At 38.2% G+C, this 13,998-nt stretch overlaps 1 protein-coding gene across 1 annotated transcript in view; it reads left to right on the top strand.

Moving 5' to 3' along the window:
* Nucleotides 1-13,998, top strand: part of ROCK2 (Rho associated coiled-coil containing protein kinase 2) — a 164,631-nt gene that overhangs the window by 798 nt on the left and 149,835 nt on the right. The window lies entirely within an intron of this gene.

Consider the following 13,998-nt stretch of genomic DNA (forward strand, 5'->3'; position numbering starts at 1 on the left):
TTGCGTTTGAGCATTCCATTCCATACTTGCTACTTGATGCATTTTAATTGCTGTAAATTTAATTCCCTGAGATTATTGCGCCAGAGCCAAAAAATCAGTCTGAATTGTGGAGTGGAATAAATCTCTCCTCTTCATTGCGTCTCTTTCCTATAACGACCTTTGAAATCCAGATTAATAGCACCGTAAAGGCTGCTAATTGGCTCTTGATTAAGAAAGGAGCATGTTTTACAAAGTAGAAATGCACCGTAGGATGCTGACTTATTTCTTATTTTTGTTAGGATAGATGATTGTATTTCGCAATTTGAGTAGTGTGCAGTGTAGATGCATTTATGGGAAAAGGGGGTGTGGACTTTTACCCTGGGGAGGGGAAGAAAAGTGAAAACGATACTCTGTATATTAAATTGACTCTGGAAGACTAGAATTAGGGTGGGAGATCCTTAGATCCGTTAGACATTCTGTGCTGGAATGCAGATGTTTAGTTCTATTCCCTCCTGGGATAAACCTTACTGTATGATGAGAAAAACTGCCTCCTCCGTTTCCAGGGACAGACGGACTGACTTTTGGTCAGAGGCGGTTGGTTATCCTTTGAGGTTTCAGGCATCGTTTGCAGAGTGACTCAGTCCTGTTTGGTCAAAATGCAGGAACTGACTTTAGCTATATAGTGTGTCTTTCTGCTCAGTGTACGGAAAGTAATGAGTGATGTGCTGTATTGTGTCACATGTGTTTGATGTTTTACTGTTTTTCGGGTTAATGTGTTGTTCCTATGTTTTAATAGGAGCAGTCTTTGAAAGTCTTTAATCGGGAGTAAGATTGCTTGCATGGATGGCATAGCTTTTCCTAGGCTAAAGCGGAGACTGGGCTGCACTCCCAGCATTTTTACTTTGGTATTTTGCTAGCAAAACTTTGACCTAAGGCCAGAAAGTTTAGTTAAAAATAGTACAGCAAATCTCAAGTATTCATCAGGTTCATACTAAATCCTAGATGGAAACGTTTTGCAATTCACTTTGATATCTTAGATCTTTAATGATATTAATCATAATTATTAGAGTTATTCTGAGCTTGAATGTAAAGTAGCTTATACATGTAATATGATCATGCATTTTGTTTTATTACTTTCCAAATTATTAAAATGGAGGCTATTTTTAAAAGTGAAACATCTTACATGTTCAGGACACAGTTCATTCATTTAGTAGTTATTACAGCCAAAACACACTTTTATTAAGGTGACACATTACGGATCTGAGAATTGACATCAGATGCTGATGACTTGACAGACTCTGTTATTGCTGCTTCTAGTTGGTTAAATGTGCTTGAGGTGCAGTAAACCTTTCCAAGCCAAAATGCGTCCCTTATTCCTTTGGAGCAAGGTTCCTGGTGCTTCTGTTGCAAATTGATAAACTAAATTAAAAACATTTTTTATAATAAAGTAATTTTAAATTACGTATATTTTATTTATGAAATATTAGAATGGATTTTTTATTGTGGTAGTGTTTACAGAATTTACCATTTTTAACCATTTTTGAGTGTACAGGTTAGTGGCAGTCATTAAATACATTCACATTGTTGTGCAACCATCACCACTATCCATCTCTGGAATCTTTTCATTTTTCCAAACTGAAACTGTAAATTAATGTTTAAAAGAATGTTATAAAAATTATATTCCCTGAAATACTGATGAAATAATGACTGGTATCACTTCAAAGATCTGAAACCTTAGCATTTAGGTTGCATTTCACACTTGGTCATTGTTTTACTGCATATGACATTTATTTTTTGGTTTTGCCATAGGAAATACATATTTTGTCTTTAACAGAAAATTTAAAGGAATATAATTTAAAGCAAACACAGCTGCGACACTACATTCAGGAGCTCAGAAAGTACCTTTAAAAATTGTATATTCCTAAGATGACAAAAGAAGATGAAGTACACCAGAAATGATTGTATGATGCTTTCAGTGGGCTAGGCCTAGAAGGTAAAACTCTGTAGGAAACAAAGTTATATGAGATAACGTGTAAAGTGCTTAGCCTAGTGCTTAGTACATCACAGTGCTCATTAAATTTAGTTCACTTCTCCTGTGCACATTTAGCATGTTATTAGTTAATTGCTTTAAATTTTCTTTTCAAAGGAAAATGGTTTTATTTGCAACTATTTCTTGCTACATAATTTTGAGTGAGTAGCGTTATCATTTGAATTTGTCATCAGAAAAGTGCTAGCAATCATTAGGCATAGGTAGCGCTGGATTCCAAGACTAAATCAGTGTAAAGATGACATCTTGTTTCTCTGCAAAGGCTCATGGCTTTATGTGGGTCCTTAAATTAATCTGAGAAGAATATATCTCTTTTATGGTTGCAGATTGTGAGCCGCTTAGTATTACTTAGAAATAGAGTTTTGCTTCTCTACTGCCTCTTTTTTTTTGGAGGCGAGTCTTCAGTAATATGCTTTTGTAGTGTTTGAAACCTTTGGGTAAATACCTATGCTTGTTGTGAAGACCAGCTTCTCATACTGCTTCCCTATTATGGTAAAAAGAATTGTGTTTCAGGCTTTGCTGAAGAGATATTTTTCTAAAAGTCTGTGCTTTTTGAGTGTTGATTTATTTTACTCTTTCAAAGAGTAAACAGTCACAATAACCTGTAGGACTCAAGCTTGAGTAAACTCTTACTTAAGACTTGTGTGGATGGGCAAAGGTGATTAAAAATTTGTTTACAATTTTCAGTGGCATAGAACATAAAATAATTTGATTGATTTCATTATACTTGTAAACTGTCTGACAATATTATCTCAGTGCTTAGACTCTTTCAGCATGCTGCTGGTTATTTGCCTAATTACAATAAAATTGTATGTGTATTTTTTGCATCATGTAATAAGTAAGAACATTATAAAGATACAATAAAAATGAAATAGAATAAAAATTAAAAATCGTTTTATATATTTTTTTCTTTATGAAGAGTTTGGCATTTATAGTGCAAATGTGACTAGTTTACTTTAAAACTTTCATATTGATAAGAAATATTTAAAGAAAATGAGTTAGCTAGGGAGGTTTTAAAAAAAAGGTGATGTCTGGAACTTACTGTTGATGTGAAGCAAGTGCAGGTCCGCAATCCCTTATCCACAATTTTGATATATAAAAAACCCTAAAAACCAAGTTTTTGGTAAAATGTATTTGATGATAACATCTGACCTAATCTGACATTAGAATACTTGTGGTCTAGTCATTCCTGTTGATGTAAATAATAATGCCTTTTGCTGGAGGAATATGAATGTATTTGATTTCAGGGTGCTGCCCAAATTTTCAAGCGTTTTAGGGAGTACACAGTATATGTACTGTATACCATTCTAAAATCCAAGAAATTCTGAATTTGGAAACATTTTGGTCCCAGGGTAAGGCCAATGTAGACTAAGTAAGGAAATATGGACTTACATACACTTCAGTAGCTGTAAATAAATAGTGGATAATTATCTTCAAACCTAACTTTTTTGTTTTTTATTTCCTGAGTCTTGATCAGATAGCCCTCTTTTTCCCATTTTGAATTCTAAAAATATAGTATGCAAATATAAGTTACGAAGCATAAAAACATATTCATGAAATCGTCACACAAGTTAATAAGTGGAACACTAGCTTGTAGAAGTTACCTGTGTGCTGTCGCCGCTGCTGGATTCAGTCTTCCTGCATCCTCTCTCATCTGCTAGCCTGAACATTTTATTGTTCCTTTGCTTCATTTCATAGATTACTACATTTGTGTGTATCTCTAAACAATATTGTTTAGTTTTACTTGTTTTTTTAACTTTATAAAATGTCAACATTTTTATGTATTCTTTTATGACTTGCTTTATTTCCTGAAAATGGTGTTTCTAAGATTGACTAACATTGTGGGTTATTCATATTCTCTGCTATGATAATCGGTACAGCTCCAATGTACTTACTGGGTATTTACAGTTTTCTTTCTTTCTTTTTTTTTTTGTTTTTTTTCTGTTATGGAAAGTGTTGCTAGGAGCATTTCTGGAGCTCATGTGAAGAATTCCTGTAGATTAGGGTATATATCTGGGAGTGGAATTGCTGGATTTTAAGATATACTATGTTCAGTCAACTTAATATAATGGATAGAGTTCAAAATTTTCCCCATCATGTTATTATAGAAAATTTCGAAGTATAGTAAGGGTGAAAGAATCAACAATGAACATCCATATATTTACCACATAATTAATATTTTGCTATATTTGCTGTATTTTCTTTATCTGTCCATTCCTTTATCCATCTGTCAATACATCTTTTATTTTTGGTTCACTTAAAGTAAATTGGAGATGTTAGTATACTTCACCTTCAAACACTTCAGTATGTCTTTAATTAAGAGTTCAATATTTGTTTAGATTTTTTAAAGATTAAATATGCATGCAATGAAATGCACAGATCTGAAATGTACCACTGGTGAGTTTTGACAAATGCACACATGTATTTAATGCAAATTCTTTTAAAAATACAGACCATTATTACCAACTCAGAAATCTCCTTCACACCTTTTCAGCTAATTCCACACGCCATTTTCTTCTCTTAGAGGCAGTCATTCTTCTGATTTTTTTTTTTTTTTGCAGTAAAGATTACTTTGACTTCTTCTATACTTCATAAAAATAGAATCATATAGTATATACTTTTCTGTGTCTGGCTTCTTTAACGCAACATTGTTTCTGAGAGTTATCTGTGTTATTGTGTGTGTCAGCAGTTTGTTCCTTTTTCTCATTGCTGAATTGTCTTCTGTTATATGTATAAACTGCAGTTTGTTTGGATATCTCGTGTTGATGCATACCTGGACTAGTTTTCAGTTTTTTGTTTTCACAATGTACAGTGGTCCCTTGGTGTTCTCCGGGGATTGGTTCCAGGATACTTGCCTTATAGTCTGCCTACGTACCAAAATCCGACGACGCACAGTCCTTTTTATAAAATGGCATTAGTATTTGCATGTAATCTGTGCATATCCTCCATATACTTTAAGTCATCTCTAGATTACTTACAATGCCTAGTACGATACTGTATTGTTTTAGTTTGTATTTTTTAATTTTTATTTTTTTCCAAATTATTTTTGATCCACAGTTGGTTAGATTCATGGATACAGAGTGCTGAGTGTATTATATATTTTGGCTTGATTTTTTTAAAATATGGAAACAAGATCTTGTTCTCTTGCTCAGGCTGGGATGCAGTGGTGTAGTCATAGTGCACTGTAACCTTCAACTCCTGGTCTCAATGATCCTTCCAACTTAGCCCCTCTAGTAGGGACTACAGGCGTGTGCCACTGTGATAGGCTAATTTTTATTTTATTTTATTTTTGCAGAAATGGGGTCTTGCTGTGTTGTCTAGGCTGGTCTCAAACTCCTGGCCTCAAGTGATCCTCCAACCTCAGCCCCTGAAAGCGTTGGATTAGAGGCCTGAGCCACTGCACCCAGCCTACTTTGGCTCTTAATACAGTTGCTATGAAAGTTTTAATTTCTTTTGGGTAAATTAAATACCTTGTAGTGGAATTACTAACTCATAGGGCAGATATGTGTTTACTTTTTAAGAAACTGATGGCCGGGCATGGTGGCTCATGCCTGTAATCTCAGCACTTTGGGAGGCTGAGGTGGGTGGATCATTTGAGGTCAGGAGTTCGAGACCAGCCTGACCAACATGGTGAAACCCTATCTCTACTAAAAATTAAAAAAAAAAAAAAAAAATTAGCCAGGTGTGCTGGCATGCACCTGTAATCCCAGCTGCTTGGGAGGCTGAGGCAAGAGACACCTGAACCCAGGAGGTGGGAGGTTGCAGTGAGCTGAGACCGGGTCATTGCACTCCAGCCTGGGCAACAAGAGTGAGACTCTGTCTCAAAAAAAAAAAAAAAAAAGAAACTGCCAGATCTTTTTATGAAGTAGTTATACCATTTTACACTCCCACCAACAATATATGAGAGTTCCAGTTTCTCCACGTCTTCCCCGACACTGCTCTTTAAAATGTGATTTCGATTTGCATGATTTGCATTTCCCTCATGACGAATGATGTACTTTTTCTTGCACTTACTGGCCATTTATATATTTTCCTTTGTGAAGCATCTGTTCAAAGCAACGTACCTCCATTTTTGCCCATTTAAAAACATTGGGTCATTTATTTGTATTTATTATTGAATCATACAACTTCTTTTGTATATAAAGAGAACACTCTTTGTCAAATAAATGTTTTGTGAATGTTTTTTGCTAGCTTATGGTGTATCTCTCTCTCTCCCCTTTTTTTTTTTTTTTTTTTTTGAGGTAGAGTCTTGCTGAGTTGCCCAGGCTGGAGTGCAGTGGCACAATCTCGGTTCACTGTAACCTCCACCTCATGGGTTTAAGTGATTCTCCCTCCTCAGCCTCCCGATTAGTTGGGATTACAGGCATGCACCACCACACCCAGGTAATTATTGTATTTTTATGGTAAAGACAGGGTTTCACCATGTTGGCCAGGCTGGTCTCCAACTCCTGACCTCAAGTGATCCACCTGCCTTGGCCTCCCAAAGTGCTGGGATTACAGGCACAAGCCACCATGCCTGGCCCCGTATCTCTTTTTTTAATCAAAATTTTTAATGGTTATTGCTTTTCTGCCCAAGTAATTGTTGCCATCCTCATGTCATGAAGATATTCTCCTTTGCTTTTTTCCAAAAGCTTTATGGTTGACTTTTACATTTAGGTCTAGGATACATTTTAAGCTAAATTTAATGTGTGGTGTGAGTTAGGGGTTGAAGTTAATTTTTTTTTCTCCACATAATTATCCAGTTATCCAGACTATCCAGCACCATTTAAAAAAAATTTTAAGTTTTCTCATTGGATTGCTTTGGCACCTTTGTTAAAAGTCAGTTTACTGACAGTTGGACTTTTAAATTTGCTTTTCTACCACCTTAGTAGCTACACCGGATTGTCAGTCCTGGTTCTATTGTTTAACCCATGCTCAATTCAAAAGTCATTTCTTGGCTGGGCACAGTGGTTCATGCCTGTAATACCAGTGCTTTGGGAGGCTGAGTTGGGAGGATTGCTTGAGGCTAGAAGTTTGAGACCAGCCTGGGCAACATGGTGAGATTTCTTGCCTCTACAGAAATAAAAAAGTTAGCCAGGCATAGTGGCACAAACTTGTGATCCTAGCTGCCCAGGAGGCTGAGGCAGGAGGATGGCTTGAGTCCAGGAGTTTGAGACTGAGTGAGCTGTAATGGTGCTGCTGTATTTCAGCCTGGGTGATAGAGTGAGACCCTGTCTCTGGAAAAAAAGTCATTTCTTTTTAGTTTTATCTGTACCTGAGGGAAATGACAACCAACTATGGCTGAGAGGGAAACATAGATTTTGTTTTTTGAAGTGAAGAAAGATTTGTCATTTTTTAAATTATAAAAATAATGTGCTCTCATTGTAGAAAACTTAGGGAGCGTAGAAGAGTATAAATGCTAATGGCACTTATCTGCAATCTCCTTCCTTAAAGATAATCACTGTTTAAATTAACATTTTGGTTTATATATCTTAACTTATATATATTTAAAAATTACACTATTCATGTGCTTCATCTTTTTTAATATTTAATGAATAGTATGAGTTTTATATAGTCACAATTATCAATCTTTTCACTGTAAAGTGATTTCTGGCTTAGTGGTCATGTTTAGGAAATTCTCTATTACCAGGATTATATCATCATATACCTGATTTTTTGTTCTCACATGGCTTTATTTTTATTGATATTTTCATTTCATTTGGAATTCTGATGGAAAGTATGAAGTAGGAGTTCAAAGATTATATCAGGAGATTGAGATTTGTCTAGGTTTTAAATTTCCCAAAATATTAATTGGGAGTTTCTGTTTACATCTCTTTATTATACTTTCTATTTGGAGAGTGGTGGTTGGGGTGAGAAAGAAGGTTTAATTATTAAGGTCTAATGATTATAGGTTAGGTGTCTATTTGGGCCTCTTGAATTTCTTCATGAAAATACTATATAACTATACTTAAAACTCTAATTTGTGCTAACATTGTATATATGTGTGTATATATATATGTATATATATAGGCTGTTAGTGATAAGGATTACTGGTGGAGAGAATGTGGATGACTCAGTGCAACTTATAGCTTTTAAAAATAATAAAAGAACATTTTCCCTTGGTGGACTAGCATGTGGAGCTTACTGTTTAATAAATTCATGTGAAATCATGGTGCATTTGGGGCTCAACTAAAACTATACTCACTTTATCCTTAATTGGAGGCATTTTTCTTTCCTCTCATCTGTACTCCTCCCCCCCTTTAAAGTGTTATTAAATTATATAGATATTCTTGTAAATTCTGCAGTTAGGTTTTCTAAGTGACCCTCACTTATCTTTTCAAAAAGCATTTGGGTCACAATACTTAGCATTTCTCTCATTCCCTGTCTTCCCCTTCCGTGTGTGTGTCTGTGTGTGTGTGTGTGTGTGTGTGTGTGTGTGTGTGTGTGTGTGTGTGTGTGTATCAGTCAAAGGGAACTATTTGGATTCATTTTTAGTTCATTGTCAATAATATTTTGGGGAATGTTTCTAAGTCCAGGAATGATTTTATGGTTTGGTACTTCATTTTGGTAAGGTATGGGCTGTTTGTTCAGATATCTAAAGTGCTTTATAATTTTTTTTTTTGTCATAGGTGATTGACACTTATATTCAATGTCTGAATTCCTTTATTCTCTAAATGAGTTTCACCTCAGATTTCTTTAGTTATAAAGCAAGTGATAGACATTTTATTTTCAAGGGATTATAGACTTGGAACAATTTCTAATGTTTAATTATTGAGGTTTCTATGCCATGGAAATGAATTAGCAAAGTGTTCTCTAGCAGTACTTTATTTAGATAGAAACGGGCCAGAGCAGGGCTGGTATTGTCTTAATTACCTGGATAATTGTGTTGACAAATGCTTAATATGCTAAGCATTGCCTTCACATATGCTTCTTGGCTTTTGAGTTTATTTTTATTCAATGCACAGAATATGAGCACTTTTAGTACATGAGTCTTTTATGTTTTCCTATTCTGTAAATATTTGTTGAATGAACTAACAATTTTTTTTTTTTTTTTTTTTTTGAGACGGAGTCTCTCTCTGTCGGCCAGCCTGGAGTGTAGTGGCGCAATCTCGGTTCACTGTTATCTCTGCCTCCCGGGTTCAAGGGATTCCCCTGCCTCTGCCTCCCGAGTAGCTGGGACTACAGGTGTGCACCACCACGCCTGGCTAATTTTTTGTGTTTTAGTAGAGATGAGGTTTCACCATGTTGGCCAGGATGGTCTCAAACTCCTGACCTCGTGATCCGCCCACCTCGGCTTCCCAAAGTGCTGGGATTACAGGCTCAAGTCACTGCACCTGGCCTCTTTTTTTTAAATAACAGGAGTGATAACCTGTAGAAATACCTCTACTTGAAGAGATATTAATTAAAATACTTCCCAGATAAACATTTTGATATGTATTCCTGTCACTAAGTTCTTATCTATCCATAGAAAAGAAGATAAGTAAACATCTATATATGCAGGGAGGATGGGTTTAGAAGTAGAATTAATTTGGAGGTCATGTAGGAAAAGCAAATTGTGATTTGGATATTTTCCGGATTGTGCTGAAACAGTTTGTCTTGGAAAGAATTAAGTGAATTTTATTCAGTGTTTTTAGGTGAAGTAAAGATACCTCATGGGGGCTGAACAGCTTTTTATTATTTATATGTGTCATTTTTTCCCCCTTCTCCTTAACTTTTTTCTGGTTAAACACATTTACTTCTTATGTACCTGGTTATGCCTGTGTTGGAATTGCACTTTATGAGCAGGGCAGATGAAATGCTGATGGTGTGTTCACAAGGTGAAATCCTTTAAAATAGTGTATTGGCTGTTATTAATAGTAAGGCAATATTTTTCAATAATATTAAAAATTAAGTTAAAGGGCATGAGACTTTTTTGACAGGAATCAAGTGTGTCATTGCAAGTCACAATGACTTGAGAATTTGTCAGGTATGAAGTATTCTGGTTTCTCATGTGTTGATTTGGCTTTAAACTGTTTCATGTTTGTAGTATTTCTTTTTTTCCCTAATACATGCAGGTGCTTTTTTTGTGTGTTCTCTGGACCATATTTAAAACAGTTACAGAAAGAATGGAATTTAGAGTTGTGATAGTTTTTCTTCTACATCTACTAGTGGTATTCATTTAGCAGACAAAGAAGAGTGATACATAATATCTTGCTTGTAATAAGCCTTTCATATTGGTTGAACAAATAAATACAGCCTGCAGATGTAGTGCAATTGGCAAAATGTGTTTCAATCTCTTATTTGCTCTTAGAATCAGCTCTGAAATAAAAGTCTGGTGGTTGAGAATGAGCAGGTATTGAATATATAGAGTCAGGCATCATTGTTTACTAGCATTGCTAGTTCTTTTTATTTTCAACTGTTTTATTGAGGTATAATTTATACACCATAAATTTCTTCCATTGTAAGTGTACAATATAATGATTTTTAGTAAATTTACAAAGTTATGTAACCATCATCACAATTCATTTTCATCACCCCCCCCCAAATTCCCTTGATCTTATTTGCAGTCAGTCCTGAATCCCAACCCCAGCCAGCCACTGATCTGCTTTCTGTCTCTATAAGTTTGTCTGTTCTGTAAATTCCATATAAGTGGAATCATAAAATATGCAGTGATTTCCACCTGGCTTCTTTTACCTAATGTAATGTTTTTGACGTTCATCTGTGTTGCAGCATGAATACTATGTTCTTTTTAATTGATGAATAATATTCCATGGTTGTGGATATACCACATTCTGTTTATGAATTCACCATATGAGGGCGTATGTTTTCATTTCTCATGGACAGATTCCAAGGAGTGGGACTGCAGGGTCGTATGGTAAATTTAGGCTTAACTTTTGAGAAACTGCAGACTGTTTTCTGAAGTGGCCCTACCATTTCACATTCTCACGAGAAATGCATAAGGGTTCCAGTTTCTCCATATTATCACAAAACACTTGGTAGTGTGTGTCATTGGAATTATAGCCATTGTAGTGCATTTTGCCAATGACAAATGATGTTGGCCACTGTTTTATGTGCGTGTTTTGCTTGTTCTTTTGATTTTTGCTAATGTGTCATGAGTGTGGCCTAATTTGAATCATATTTAAGTTGTTTTTGTTTTTATGCTAGGAAATAATATGGTAATCAACTGGTGAAGGAGTTTTATTTTGTATACCACAGGCCAATTCCAGTGTTGGGAATTCCAAAAATAGAATACAAATACAGATTGGTGCCCTCTGAATGTGGAATTATCCTACTGATAAGCGTTTACACCTGAAAGGCCTAGTTAATACTAAGCATTTTTTTAAAACCTTGTTATGATACTTTTTGTTTCCAAGGAATGAATGAGTCTTGCTGATCTATGTAGGCCCTTTTTTATTTTTTTAATTAAAAAAAGGTTTTTTTTTAAGAGATGGGGTCTCAGTCTGTTGTCCATGCTGGAGCGCAGTGTGATCATAGCTCACTGCAGCCTAGAACTCCTGGACTCAAGCAGTCCTCCTACCTCAGCCTCCCAAGTAGCCGGGACTACAGGTGCATGCCACTGCACCTGGCTAATGGGAAGGCCCTAATAATGGCAGTGGAGTCTACTAGTTGGGTTATTTCTGTTTCTGTTGTTGTTGTTGTTGAGACAGTGTCACACTGTCGCCTGGGCTGGAGTGCAGCAGTGTGATCTCAGCTCACTGCAACTTCCGCCTCCCAGGTTGACGTGAGTCTCCTGCCTCAGCCTCCCGAGTAGCTGGAATTACAGGCGCCTGCCACCAGGCCTGGCTAATTTTTTGTATTTTTAGCAGAGACAGGGTTTCACTATGTTGGCCAGGCTGGTCTCAAACTCCTGACCTCGTGATCCACCTGCCTTGGCCTCCCAAAGTGCTGGGATTACAGGCGTGAGCCACCGCGCCTGGCTAATTGGGTTATTTCTGAGCTACAGATGTTAAGGGCTTCTGATGTGCACATGGCTTTTTTTTTTTTGTTCCATTCTGCTCTGTGTTCATCTTCCATCTTTTGATTGTTTTGAACATGTTAGGTGTAAGCTTATAAACTTATTTATTTCCCTTTTGTTGACCCAAATTTTATCTTGATACTTCTCTGTTAAAACAGTTACTAGTATTACTTCAATAACTTGGTTCATATAGAGGATAGGTAGCTGTTGGTGTTTTAAGTACTATTGCACTTGGCTTTTGGCTTGCTTTTGAGTATTCATTTTAATTTGCGTTATAGGTACAAAGGTTGCCTGTTCTTGTTCACAGGTGGCGTTGGATGTTGACTTGGATATGTGCAAATTTTTGCATCATATCCAACATACTACATTCTTTTCAGGTGTTAAAAGTAGCCTTATTTGTGCATTCTGTATCAGTGTGTGATTCTACTCTTTTCGTTGTATTTAGGTGTGACTCCTCTAGAAGTCATACTCAGAATATGCTTATTGAAATTGAAGTTTTCTTTTTAATTTTAGGTTAGATAAATTATTTTGAGTTTTTATTAAAGATAACTACATGTGGGATCTTTTTCTTTTTTCTTGAGCTGTAAAGGAAACTTAGAAAATATTATTTCTTCTTCTTCTCCTCCTCCTCCCCCTCCTCCTCTCCCCCTCTCCGTCCTCCCCCCTCCTCCTCCCTCCTCCCCTTCCTCCTCCCTTCTCCTCCCTCCTCCCCCCTCCTCCCTCCTCCCCCCTCCTCCTCCCTCCTCCCCCCTCCTCCTCCCTCTTCTCCCCTCCTCCCTCCTCCTCCTTCCTTTCTCCTCCTTCCTCCCTCCTCCTCCCTCCTGCTTCCTCCCTCCTCCTTCTCCCTCCCCCTCCTCCTCCCCCCTCCTCCTCCCTCCTTTCTCCTTCTCCCTCCTCCTCCTCCCTCCTCCCTCCTGCTTCCTCCCTCCTCCCTCCTGCTTCCTCCCTCCTCCTTCTCCCTCCCTCCTCCTCCCCCCTCCTCCTCCCTCCTTTCTCCTCCTTCCTCCCTCCTCCCTCCTCCTCCTCCCCCTCCCTCCCTCCTCCCTTCTGCTCCTTCCTCCCTCCTCCTCCTCCTTCCTCCTCCTCCCTCTTCCTCCCACTCCTACTCCCTTCTCCCCCTCCTCCTTCCTCCTCCTCCCTCCTCCTCCCCTTCCTACTCCCTCCTCTTTCCTCCTCCTCCCTCGTCCTCCTCCCCCCTCCTACTCCCTCCTCCTCCTCCCCCTCCTACTCTGTCCTCCCCTCTCCTACTCCATCTTCCCTCCTCCTCCCCCCTCCTCCCCCTCCTCCCCTCCTCCCCTCCTCCCCCTCCTCCCCTCCTCACCCTCCTCCCCCTCCTCCCCCCTCCTCCCCCTCCTCCCCTCCTCCCCCCTCCTCCCCCTCCTCCCCTCCTCCCCCTCCTCCCCCTCCTCCCCCTCCTCCCCCTCCTCCCCTCCTCCCCTCCTCCCCTCCTCCCCTCCTCCCCTCCTCCCTCCTCCTCCCTCCTCCTCCTTCCTCCTCCTCATTCCTCTTCCTCCCTCCTCCTCCTCCTCTTCCTCCCCCTCCTCCTCCCTCCTCCCTCCTCCTCCTCTTCCTCTTCCTCCTCCCTCCTCCTCGCTCCTCCTCTTCCCTCCTCCCTCTTCCTCCTCCCTCCTCCGTCCTCTTACTCCTCCCTCCCCCTTCTCCTTTTTTTGAGACTTTTTTGAGACGCAGTCTTTGTCACCCAGGCTAGAGTACAGTGGTGAGATACCGGCTCACTGCAACCTCCGCCTCTTGGATTCTTAAAAGTTTTTCGTTTTAAAACCAAAAGGAAAAGAAAGTGTATTAGCACAGTTGTCATGAGCTTCGATGCCTACAAGATCTAGTGAAAAATGTGTTTTTGTATGTTGAAATCCCTGTAAAAGTATTTCATATATTAAATATGAAAATATTAGTATGATTTTGAAAAATGTATCACCTTTTTCAGATAACTTTGTTGTTTTAGAGTTATAGTTTGTGGGATTTTTATCTCATGGCTAACAAAACTACATACCCTGTGGCCAAGGCACAATTCAATAATGTG

The sequence above is a fragment of the Pongo abelii genome, chromosome 12, assembly GCF_028885655.2.
Source record: "Pongo abelii isolate AG06213 chromosome 12, NHGRI_mPonAbe1-v2.0_pri, whole genome shotgun sequence".
Lineage (NCBI taxonomy): Eukaryota > Metazoa > Chordata > Mammalia > Primates > Hominidae > Pongo > Pongo abelii.